This window comes from Mustela putorius, unplaced genomic scaffold (assembly GCF_011764305.1).
Source record: "Mustela putorius furo isolate JIRA1106 unplaced genomic scaffold, ASM1176430v1.1 tig00003869_pilon_pilon_pilon, whole genome shotgun sequence".
NCBI lineage: Eukaryota > Metazoa > Chordata > Mammalia > Carnivora > Mustelidae > Mustela > Mustela putorius.
In genome coordinates, this window is record NW_025422021.1 from 9055693 (window position 1) to 9067996 (window position 12304).

At 42.0% G+C, this 12304-nt stretch overlaps 1 protein-coding gene across 8 annotated transcripts in view; it reads right to left on the minus strand.

Moving 5' to 3' along the window:
• Positions 1 to 12304, minus strand: part of RAPGEF4 (Rap guanine nucleotide exchange factor 4) — a 291090-nt gene that overhangs the window by 151072 nt on the left and 127714 nt on the right. The gene's annotated exons all lie outside the window — the stretch shown is intronic.

Sequence of the window (12304 nt, forward strand, 5' to 3'; positions counted from 1 at the left end):
CCTCAGAGTTCTTAGTCTAGGGGAGGGATCAGCAAACATTTTTGTGAAGATCTAGATAGCAAATATTTGAGAATTTTGGTGATTTGTATGGTCTCGGCTGTAAATACTCAATTCTCTGATTATAGCTCCAAAGTACCCATAGATAATATGAAAACAAATGGGTGTGGGTGTGTTCCATAAAGCTATAACCGTTTGCAGATCCCTTATCTAGAGAAAGGCAGACATTAAATACATCATTGAAAATAAGTCACATCATTGAAATATGCAAAGCTCTTGAGGGAGTGGCACAGTCTAGGGACAAGTTACAGGGGCTGGGCGAAGCTGGAAAGGTTCCAGAAGGTTCCTGGGAAGCTGAGGGTTTGAAGGAGTGGATAAGCCAGACAGTGGGAAGAACAGCCCAGACAGAGGAGCAGCACTGCGGGGAAGCAGAGACAAGGGGGTGTCAGGGAATGAGAAATGAAGAGATGGAAGCATCTGGAAAACGCATAGTATATCTCAGATGCAGTTCAGGAGTGCAGAAGCAGCCAGGCTGCTCAAGGGTGATAAGCTACTGCAGCGATCTTGGATTCTATTCTGGGGCAAGAGAAAACCACTTAGGGTTTAGAGCTTAGGCAGGACTTGATCATCTGCATTTCTAACAGATGTAGTGGTGTTGTGGCCAAAAGCTGGAACCTGGTATAGCAGGAAACAATTGTATCTTAGATTGGCTTCTACTGAGAACAGACCCTGAGATAAGGTCTTGGGTTCAGGGAGTATTTGGGAGGTGATCTCAAGAAGCACATGGAAGAAAGTGGGGAAGTGAGGCAGAGAAGAGAGAAAAGCCAATAATGGGGATAATGGGTGTGTTAACAAGTGGATTACTGCCAAGGGTGACTGGGGCTCCATCCCCCTGGGCACCCACTGAGGAAAAGTGGACTCAGGAACATTCTGGGACCTTTCCAGCCTCCAGAACATACCTCAAAGTTGTCTTGGGGAGGGACGAGGAAGCTGGGGCATTTACCCACCCACCCTTACCCTTCATATGTTGGATGTTGACCCACAGGCATCGATCTCGGACAAATTTTGTTGACTCATTGACTGTGACGATCCCTCAGCACCAAAGAAAACCACCAGACGGAAGAAGAGAGCCACAGAAGCTCAATGCCCATGTGCAGAGGGACAGGCCACAGCCACTGCAGATGAATTCAGAAATAGGCCAAAGTATATGGAATTGGGCAAAAATAGGGTTTGCTACAAATTACTGTTCAGTTTCACTGGAGACTAGATAAAGCAAGAAAAATACAAATGATTTTTCAAATTCCATAAAATTCCCTAAATAAATGTCCCTCTTCTTATCAAAACTGAACTCCGCTAAGCTGAAGTATGTTGGATATATATTTTACCTGATAAAATTAATGCCGTATCACAGGGACCATATTCAAAATACTTAACAAATGAAATAGCAAACACACTCACCATTCCAAATGGACCCTGACCCTAAAAACTCTTTCAGGGCCGATAGGTGTGGACCAGCTGAATACCAGCCCTGCTATATTTTCGAAAAGCGCTTCTGGAGTGTGGTAGGAATGGCTCAAATACAAATGTAGGCTTTTAATGTAAGGGGCAATGTTTGTAGATCTGTAGCTAGGTAAGGCTTAAGTAAGAAAGTGCTGCCTATGGACACCTGGAGGCCTCAGTTGGTTAAGCGTCTGCCTTCGGCTCAGGGCATGATCTCAGGGTCCTGGGATCGAGCTCTCTATCCTCCGGCTCCTTGCTCAGCCAGGAGTCTGCTTCTCCCTCTCCTCCCTGGCTTGTGTTTTCTGTCTCTGTCTCTCTCAAATAAATATATAAAATCTTAAGGAAAAAAAAAAAAAAAGCACTGCCTGACACAGTGGCATGAAGAAGCCAGAGGGATCTCGCATGAGCTTCTTCAAGAAAAAGCCCATCTTCTGGGCAAACTCAGCACTGACACGACAAATATTAACCCAAGACAGGAATGTAGGTTCCAATGCATGAACACCATCTACCAACTGCAAACACAAGTTTTCTAAGCAATCTACTTCCCTGTTGCAAATGGCAAATACGAGTGCAAGTTATCCAAATTACAGTCCAAGGTCAACATGAGATTAAGGTCTTATATCTGAAGGTAAAATATTTCAAACCATTTTCATGGCTTCCAACTTGGAGACACTGTTATCATAGTGGTCCCCCAGTAAGGAACGGCTTTCTACTTTTTAACAGCTCACTGCTGGCTTCCTGGTCCTGGGGTAGAGTTACATGGGTAGAGTGGAATTTAAAGACTGTGATCACAGGTCATGCTTGTAACAAAATTGCTGTGGTAAGCAGTTTAGTTACTAGAAGATGCCTAATTGATGAAGACAAAAATTGGTCTGGTACCAGCTGTTGTTCCAACACCATGTGTCCAATTCTTTCTTTCTTTTTTTTTTTTTTTAAAGATTTTTTTTATTTATTTGACAGAGAGAGATCACAAGTAGACGGAGAGGCAGGCAGAGAGAGAGAGAAGGAAGCAGGCTCCCTGCTGAGCAGAGAGCCTGATGCGGGACTCCATCCCAGGACCCTGAGATCATGACCTGAGCCGAAGGCAGCGGCTTGACCCACTGAGCCACCCAGGCACCCTGTGTCCAATTATTTCACTGACGAGCTATATCACTCTCCCTTTCCACTCAAAACTGACTCTAGATGTGGCTTGTTCTTTTCACTACTCTAAATACAAGTTAAGGAAGGACTGGACACTCTTGCTTTCTTCCACACCATACTTTGCATCTCATTTTCACACTGCCTGAGGTTAGATTTGGGTTGGGCTTTCCGTGGTCCTGAGAATCCTGAGTGCATTGATTCTGTGTCTCTCAGCCCTCCCTTAGACACTGCTAGCTGGAGTAGGCTTCCACCCAAACCCACCCTTTTCAAAGACATCTTCTGGGAGAGTAAGAACATCTGGGTAAAAACTTCACCAGGTAATTACCCAGCAGACTTTTTAATGACAGGCCCTATTGTCCTTCTTCTATCACATATCTGACCAAAGAGAAGATCTTTCTGTTAAAGAGTCTTCCTCCATCTCTGACTTAAATGGTTTTGAGCTCTTAGCAGAAAAGCATGGCGTTAAGGTCCTTGAAGCTAGAGAAGCTTCTTTTTTTATACATATAAAACTCACTGCCTTTTTTAAAAAAAGATATTATTTACTTATTTGACAGAGAGAGAGAGGGAAGGAGAGAGGGAGAGAGAGGGAGAAGTAGGTTTCCTGTGAGCAGGGAGCCTGATGTGAGGTTCGATCCCGGGGCCTTGGGATCATGACCTGAGCCGAGAAGACAGATGCTCAACCGCCCAGCCACTCTGAAACTCACTGCGTTAAAACAAGCCTAGGTCTGATGTCTTACCATGTGCCTGGGCATCTGTTTCCCTGCCCCTCTCCATCCTTCCAAATCAGTGGACAATCAGAAGTTAAGTTTAAAATTTAATGATGTAACATGGGTAAGTGCAGTCATTTGACTTAAAGCAGTTAAAAGTAGGAAAATGGCCTGATGCTCCAAGGAGCTGGCCCCTTAGAACTCTTGGAACTAGCGTATGCCTTCCTAACGATGGTGGAGCAGCTCACTTGAACTCTACACAGCCTTACAATACAGATAGAACAGATATTATCTCCACATTCACCAAGCAAGAAACTGAGTCTCCGAGCTGAAGTGACTCACACAGTTATCAATTGGCAGAACCAAGATGTGTAAGTGCAGACCTTGAGATTCTGAATTCCATATGCTTCCCTCATAGTACACGGCCTCCCCCCTCCTCATCCAGTGGCTTCTCATAGTACATTTTGAAATTCTCTGTGGTTTAAATTAAGTCTCCTTGTCTTTCCGATACATGAATTTTAGTCCTGACCACCTTTAAAGTTCCTGCACTCTATAAAATAACAGAGTAAAACAGGCCCTGAATGGGGCCTGTCAACTGTACAATAAAGGCAAAAGTGGGTCCCTCCTGAAGGCAACCACAAGGTTAGCTAGCCTGAGGAGACATAGGACAGCAAAGAGGAATTCATTTCAGGTGGATACCCATAAAGCTTTAAAGAGATTAGGAAGTGAATATGAGAGAGAGAGATAGAAAGAAAAAAAAGCATAAGCAAAACAAATTCAAAACTGAGAAAGAGAACATAAGCTAAATAATCCCTAAGCATTTCATACTGTGCACCCCAGGAAAGGCTAGTCCAGAAATAAGCTTAATAAATTTAAATTTGAGAAGTTTTATATAAACTTAGAAAAAATTATTAGATCTATTTAATTATCAACAGCTCCTGATTAAAATCCATAAACACGCCACGTATGTATTTTAACACTTTCCTATCATCTGTATGCACAAAAAAGCTTACAGGCAAAATGTACTAGAAAAAGGGATTTCTCCTCCTCTTCTTGCCTACTGAACACCACAGGGTGGTGTTATCATTACCCACTTCACAATGGTTTTATCACGTTTTAAAGGAAGGTACTTCATTTCAAGGCTGCTGATGAATTTCTCTGAGGAGGCATATATAGTGTTCTCTTTCATTCCAGATCCATGGAAATACAATAAGCAAAACTGCAAACATGGTAGAGTAGCACCAATGCTAATAACACAATTTTAGCACTTTACAGTAACAATATACATTAACATAAGTGAAAGTCCTTCTCATTAAGCCCCACTGACAACTGAGAGTCAGTCTTAAAGAAATCAAGTTGCTCATCTAGGACTTGAACCCAGTAGCACAGGCTGCTTCTTTCTATTAAGGAGATGTGCTAAAAAGTCTAACCCAGCCCAAGGGCATTATATGAGTTCCAGTTAAAACTATAGAACAGAAAATTGGGGAGCTTGGGTGGCTCAGTTGGTTAAATGTCTGACTCTGATTTTGGCTCAGATCATGATCTTGGGGTCGTGAGATCTAGCCCCGTGTCAGGCTCCATGCTCAGCATGGAGTCTGCTTGAGATTCTCTGCCTCTCCTGACACTTGCTTTCTCTCTAAAACAAACAAATAAACTCTTTTAAAAACAAAGACTGTAAGAGAGAATATAGAACAAGAACTCTCATATATGGTAAGACTTCATCTGTCATAAATATGTTGAATATTGATGGCAAATAGGAGATAACCAGTATGGAATCTGCAAAAATCACTCCCTTTATTCATCAGGAAGCTCATTCAGAGCCTTATCAAATCACTCTTATTAATATACAATTAAAATATCCTTGGTTGTCTGAGTACAGCATATTAGGAAAGAAAATTCTAGAGGTGAGAGAAGGTACTAAAAGCAAGCCATTGAGAGTAGTCAGTAGACTGTTCTAGAAGGTCAGACAGAAGAGCGCAAGACGCAGAGAAGCTGGAAAGCCTATCAACCGTACACATGCTTACACGCTGGGGTGGTATATTTGTCAGGCGCAGGACAATAATGATTGCTTATGATAATGCTCCCGAGTGAAAGATGAAGATGTTCGTTACATTGTTTCAGGAAAGAGAAGCCATGTTTAAAAGCTCTGTCTCAAAATTAGTTCGGTAAGAAACACTTTGGTATTTAAAGGGGTATTCAGAAAACTTGACCAACTAGAATGACTCATATCTTAAAGGTTCTGGATAATAACAATTGCTAAGAATGAACCATGAATGAACTTGTCTGTGTGCCCCTGCTGTTAGAGCTCCACATTAATTGTCTCACTGAATCCTAACAGCCAGACCTGGGAGGTAGATAATTTCGGTATCTGCATTTTACGGATGAGGGAACTGAGGAGGAGGGAGGTCAAGTCAGGGGCTGGTAAATAGAGGGGCCAGGATTTTAACATCGGCTGCTTGATCCAAAGCCAAAACACTGAACCAGTTAGCCATCTGAATTTAACTGTAGCAGTTTTTAATTGTTATGTTTCTAGGCCTTTCCCTTCTATCCAACCACAGGAAAATTCCAATTCTCAAAAGTTCATTTGTAAACCAACTGTTTGAACTTCAGACCTTACATCATTCATTCAACAGTCACTTCTTGAGCATCAACTGTCAGGCACTGTACTGGGGCTGGAGATTCAGAGATGAACAAAATACAACTCCTGCTCTGAATGAGCTTACAGGGTAACAGGGAGACTGACATACAAACAAGTAATTACTATAAAACCTGCATTTATGGACAGAAACCGTGGTGTCCAGGAAGATGCAGGACTATGCCTGATGGTCAGTAGCCTAAAGAAGCACTCTTTATAGAGCACCCGCTTTCCTGAAGCTAAGAATAGCCCTGACCCCTGAGCTTCCCTAAGCTACCCTGAGCTCTAAGTCCACCAAAGCTCTGGAGGCAGCAGGGAAGGGATGTGGGCGGTAGGATCTGAGGACCACTTGACGTTTACCCGTCTTTGATGAGGGGCCCTCTGATTCAGTCAGCAATTGGGCATGACAGTCCCCACTCTCTTCATTCTGCAGATACGTGGCTTCCTTGGCCAGCGGCATACAATTCCTGCCTCATCTGCAGGCTAAGCAGGTATGTTTCCCGAAAAGCATGGGAAAAAACCTCTCCTGATTCATCATATAAATAGACCAACCACTACCAAAATAAAAAAAGAAAAACTTCCATCACGCCCACCTTTGGTTTCCTGAACAGTCTCTTTGGGAAGCAATTTCAGTGTGCTCTTCCCAGAAAACTTAGTTGCAACTTTCCTATTTTTATATATGTTTAATGAATTTCACAAATAATACATTCTTATTGTAAAAACAAAGTTAAAAGATGGAAAGTCGCCATGTAGCCCAGCTGCGGTTTCAGTCCTTCCCAGAAATGAACAAATTAGAAATAGGTGTGCTGCTGCTGACATGCACTGAATCCTTCTGGGTCCAAACTCACCCGGACATGAGAATGTCTAGAGTGAAGGGAGAGATGAGAACGTGAATGGGCACATCAGCACCCATTCATCAGCACTTTGCGGGTGAGTGGGACAAAGAGAAAAGAAAATGAGTGGGGGAGACTGGGAAGGAGGGACCTAGGCAAAAGTGAGGGAGAAAAACGAGCCCCAGTGTCACAACCTCTCCATCTCGAGCTGTGTGTTGCCGCCTCTCTAACTTTATGTTTTGTTTTTCACACAAGGTGGGTGCAGAATTAATTCATTGGAAGTGCAGATTCTAATGCAAAGAGCACCAACTTCAGAAATTTGTTCTAACAGATTCAAAGCCCAACTCCCACAGCCAATTTGCAATGCTGGCTGAGTCACAGAGGGGTCACAGACAAGGTTTCTTCGTCTATTTGCCTCTATTCTTAGGAATCATCTTAGAGCAAGGGAACAAAAAATAATAAGGATCTGTTCACACTACAGGCTTTTGATACATTTGGAATCACACAGCACTAGCTTTCAATAGTTAGGGAGATTTACTTCTCTCCCAAGATGGGCGGTCCCTCACACCCAATGCTCTCCAGGGTCTTAAGAGCAGTTAAGGAAGAGCTTCAGACCAGCCCTTAGCTGGGTGTTTCCCAAGGCGCAGGAAGCAAGGGCAGAAGGGAGAGGTCTTTGCTCTGAGAGGTCAGTCCTGAGTGTGTGAGGGGATTGGGTCCAGTTGGGGCCGCAGCCCCAAAAAGTATAAAAAGAAGCCTGGAAGAACAAGGTTTGGCTGGAGTAGGGAGTGGCTTGTCTTCCAGGTCTTGGACTGGCCTTTAAACTCCTTCCTTCCTTCCTCCCTCTTTAATAAGATTTTATTTATTTATTTATTTGAGAGAGACACAGACAGAACAGCAGCAGGGAGGAGGAGACAAAGAGGGAGAAGGAGGAGCAAACTCTGCTGAGCAGGGAGCCCAGTGTGGTCTCTATCCCAGGACCCTGGGACTTTGACCTGAGCTGAAGGCAGATATTTAACCAACTGAGCCACCCAGGAGCCCCTAAATTCTTTTCTTTAAACTCAATGGCAGCAAGAAAATCTTGATTTAAATCGCTGCCCTTGTATATATCTTTAGTTTATGCTAAATGATTCTGTATAATTGTTGGATTAGGAAAGAAAGGTAGCAGCTGAAGGGCCAAGGAGGAAAGACTTGGAGCTGTGCTAATATTTTCTAAAAATATGGTCCAAGACTATGTCAAGGCTATAACAAATGGAAGACAGTTGAGATTTCTTGGCTTCTAAAATATTATCTAATAAATTCTCCTATATTTTAATTGCAATCTTAAATGTGCATGTATGCATATACATAGTGGCTTCCCTCTGAACCAAGGTTTTAGTAGGAAACATGAGAATATTTCAAGACAAGACGAAAATAGGATGAATCTTAGAAAAGGTTCTTAGGAATCTCCTAATGCCTAGAATATCAGCCATCTCTCTTTTGTCTGGCTGTATTGAGGATGCAATCATAGACACACTGTATTTTTCTGTGAAAAAAAAAAATCATTGGATTTTGTATTCAATGATTTACACTCTGTCCTCTAAAGTAGCATCTTCAATTAAAGAGTCCCATTACCTCCCCTGAGCTGGTGCTGTATTATAACAATCAATTGCATTTGACTAATGCACCCAAGTAATGGGCATTCAATAAATGTGTTCTAGTCAGTCTGAACTGTTCATGGACAAAGAGAGCCTAGGAGAGATAGGGTTTGCAACACCACTGCTGCTTCAAGTATTTGCTCGGCTTTTCATCGCCTTGGAGAAGATTTCAAAAACATAATATCCAACTCATGGCAAAGGAAGGGCACATTTGGTGAAACAACAGATTTACATGCTTGAACAGGACAGTATGATTGCAACAGAACCCCCAGAAGTATTAAGTCATCCATCATAAAAATACAGAACCAGGGCTTGGCAACTAGCAGTCCATCCAGCTGGCTTAAAAAGTTCCTTAACCTAGAAGTTGTAAATTATAAAGACAGGCATAATAATGCTGTTAAGATTATGCATCAGAAGCCGGTCAGCCATATATTTTAAAAGAGAATGAAATTATTGCACCTATGTGCCTCTGAAGAGTTTTATTAACAGGGGCTAAAAGTACCAGTCAAAAGCATTAACAACCAACAGATGTATTTGGTAGAAACAATAAAGTTGAAACAATCTGATTATCTATACCTTAAAGAGAAAATAGTTGACTCCAGGAGAGAAGGAAGGAAAAAAAAAAAAAAAAAAAAAAAAAAAAAAAAAAAGGTGGAAACTGAGATACAACTTAGAAACTAAATACAGATATTCAAATCAAAAGCACATTGAGATACCACCTTACACCAATTACAATGGCCAAAATCAACAAGATAGTAAACAACAAGTTCTGGAAAGGATATGGAGAAAGGGGATCCTCTTACACTGTTGGTGGGAATGCAAGTTGGTGCAGCCACTTTGGAAAACAGTGTGGAGATTCCTTAAGAAATTAAAAATAGAGCTATCCTAGGACCCTGCAATTGCACTACTGAGATTTACCCCAAAGATACAGATGAAATGAAAAGAAGGGCCATATGTACCCCAATGTTCATAGCAGCAATGGCCACAGTCGCCAAACCATGGAAAGAGCCATGATGCCCTTCAATGGACAAATGGATATAGAAGATATGGTCCATATATATAATGGAGTATTATTCCTCCATCAGAAGGATGAATACCTAACTTTTGTATCAACATGGAAGGGCTGGAAGAGATTATGCTGAATGAAATAAGTCAAGCAGAGAGAGTCAATTATTATACGGCTTCACTTACTTATGGAGCATAAGGAACAACATGGAGGACATTGGGAGATGGAGAGGAGAAGTGAGTTGGGGGAAATCAGACAGGGAGACCAACCATGGTCTTTAGTTTTTTGTTTCCGAGAAACAAACTAAGGGTTTTGGAGGGGAGGGGAGTGGGGGGATGGGTGAGCCTGGTGGTGGGTATTATGGAGGGCACATATTGTATGGAGCACTGGGTGTGGTACATAAACAATGAATCCTGGAACACTGAAAAAAAAAAGAAAAAGAAAATAAAATAGAAAAAGCAAAAATAAATAAATACAGGTATTTTAATTACCCTGTTTACTTCAAAATCAAATTTTAGATTTATTTTATTTTAGTTCTATTGTCTTTCAATATCACCTCAAAGGCAGGTGGTGTACCACGAAAAGGACCTGGCAATAGAAGGCTGGCTCCTGGGCTCTGTTCCTTCCCTGCTGTGTGGCTCTCAAACAGGTTGGTTAGCTTCTCTAAGCCTGTTTCTTTATTTATACAATCATAAATAGGACAGTAACCAACTGTCACCCAGCCTGCTGGGAAGATTAAACAACCAGGGAAAAATAAATGGGAAAGTGTGTGAAGTATAGTAACTTCCCAATGAATGTTTTTTTGGATTCGAAGGACCTACCCTAGTTTTAATATATATTTGCCTTGGGTGGTCATTTTCTTATCTCTGTAATGTTATCATTTCAAAGTATTGTTGCAACTCCCCTTTAGAATTTCCTTCAGTACCAAAAGCAATTGGTTTCCTCCTTTTGTCAAAATGTATAATACCCTTTAAAGGAGGTCTAGGAAACAGGGACCTTATTTCTATTTCACCAGTGAAAGCCCAGGCACAAAAGAGTTAAGTGATTTGCTCAGTGATATAGAATGGGTAAGAAGCTGAGCTAAATCACCTAGATTTTGTGCCTTGCCCTCAACTACACTCCTTCGAACCCTGAACTCTGTGAGGCATTTCTCCAAGTTCTTAAAAAGAAATTTCCTATGATTGCCACATTTCACTTGAGTCAGCTCTCTCACCAGCAGACGGCATGCCAATACCCATTAAAACAGTCTGTCAAGAGCCTCTACACCTCCAAAATCAGGACAAATGGAAGAAAAGGGAATTCACCAGTTTCCCTTTCGAGCAACATTGTGAATCCATTCTGAAGTCACCCAAATAAGAAAAGTCTTATTCATGTCCCTCATTCCTGCAAATTAGCAGGGTTTCAGATACCATTGCCTAGTTTGATAATGATGGGGCCGCATAGGAAGAAGTAAATGTCTCTTTCCCCCGCCCCCAACACCCCACCCCAGAACACACATGTGACTTTCTGTGAATTAAAAGCAGTGGGGCACTAGCCAAGCCACATTTAGGTAAGTTATCTGAACCCTGAGGTAGGTAAGGGGTGTTTATTTTCCTTAATTCTTATACTAAATGTTTTAACTGACCTAATGGTGCTATGGCCCTTTTCAAACCATTTCAAAGGTTTGGATCAAAACCTACATATTCCCAAGCTGCTCATCCAGATAGCATAATCTTTGGTATACAGTTAGATAGCTTTGCATGGGATTTTTATAAACTTAAATCTCAACTTATAGATAGGATAAAATCATAATGTCATTTTAGGAATAAGATACAGGCATAAAGGTAAATAACCTCACCTGGCTACATCCGTGCACAGAGAAGCAGATGGCCGGCAACACTCCTGGTCATTCTAAAACAGTCCACGGCAACTGGAATGAGCCACTGCCATCCAGAATTAATTATATGGGTTTCAGAACTTTGTTACTGACCCACAGCCCCATCTTAGGGTTCATCGGCTCGGTAGTGGCCTCTCAAAAACAGGAATAGGAAAACAAATCCTGACATAAACCGATACAGACCACAGCTGCTTAAGGGGGATAAAAAGCTTAAAGATTGAGCTGGCATTTTTTTCTCTCTCCCATGAAGCTTTAAAGTCTTCACAAGTTTAATTGGACCCTCGTTTCAAAAAAGACAAGCTGGACAGCTTTTCAAAACTGGTCATTGGCTTGGTAACCTGTGTACAAGATGCGGATATAGACACATCCACTATTTAAATTTGTAATACCGCAGTACAGGGTCATGATGTAAAATGCATTCCTACTATGGGTTGCCATTCTACGGGATACCACAAAAAAGGCTTAAAAAGCAGCACAGCAGTTACCCTAAATCCCTTTAATTGAGTAAGCTATAGGCAAAAGCAGCAGAGACAGCAGGGTGAGGTTAGGAAGGAGGAGGGGACTCTGGGCTGGAGCAGTGCACCTGAGGTGACACCAGAGCCTCTGGGATGGCTCCTAGCTTGAGCTGAACATTTGCTGGGAGTGAGGAGCTCCCCTGTAGGGCGTCCCCAGTGACCAAGCACCTATGATTTCCATTGCATTGTCTCCAAGAAGGGTGCCAGAAATGGCACCTGCAGCTCATATGAAAAGACCTTTAATGCCTCCTTTTCATATTTTATATTGTCTGAGTTCAGACGCCCAGACTTCAGTTTAGACATCGGACACAATCCCTGTCCTCTGGATGTCTATACCAGGCTGAACAGATAAACAAAAGAACCCCCATTCAGTAACAGAACTATAATGATATTAGGCTAAATGGATGAAATTGTCATTTTTGTGGGCCCAAGGTTGTTGAATATCTGGAATTTTGTATGGT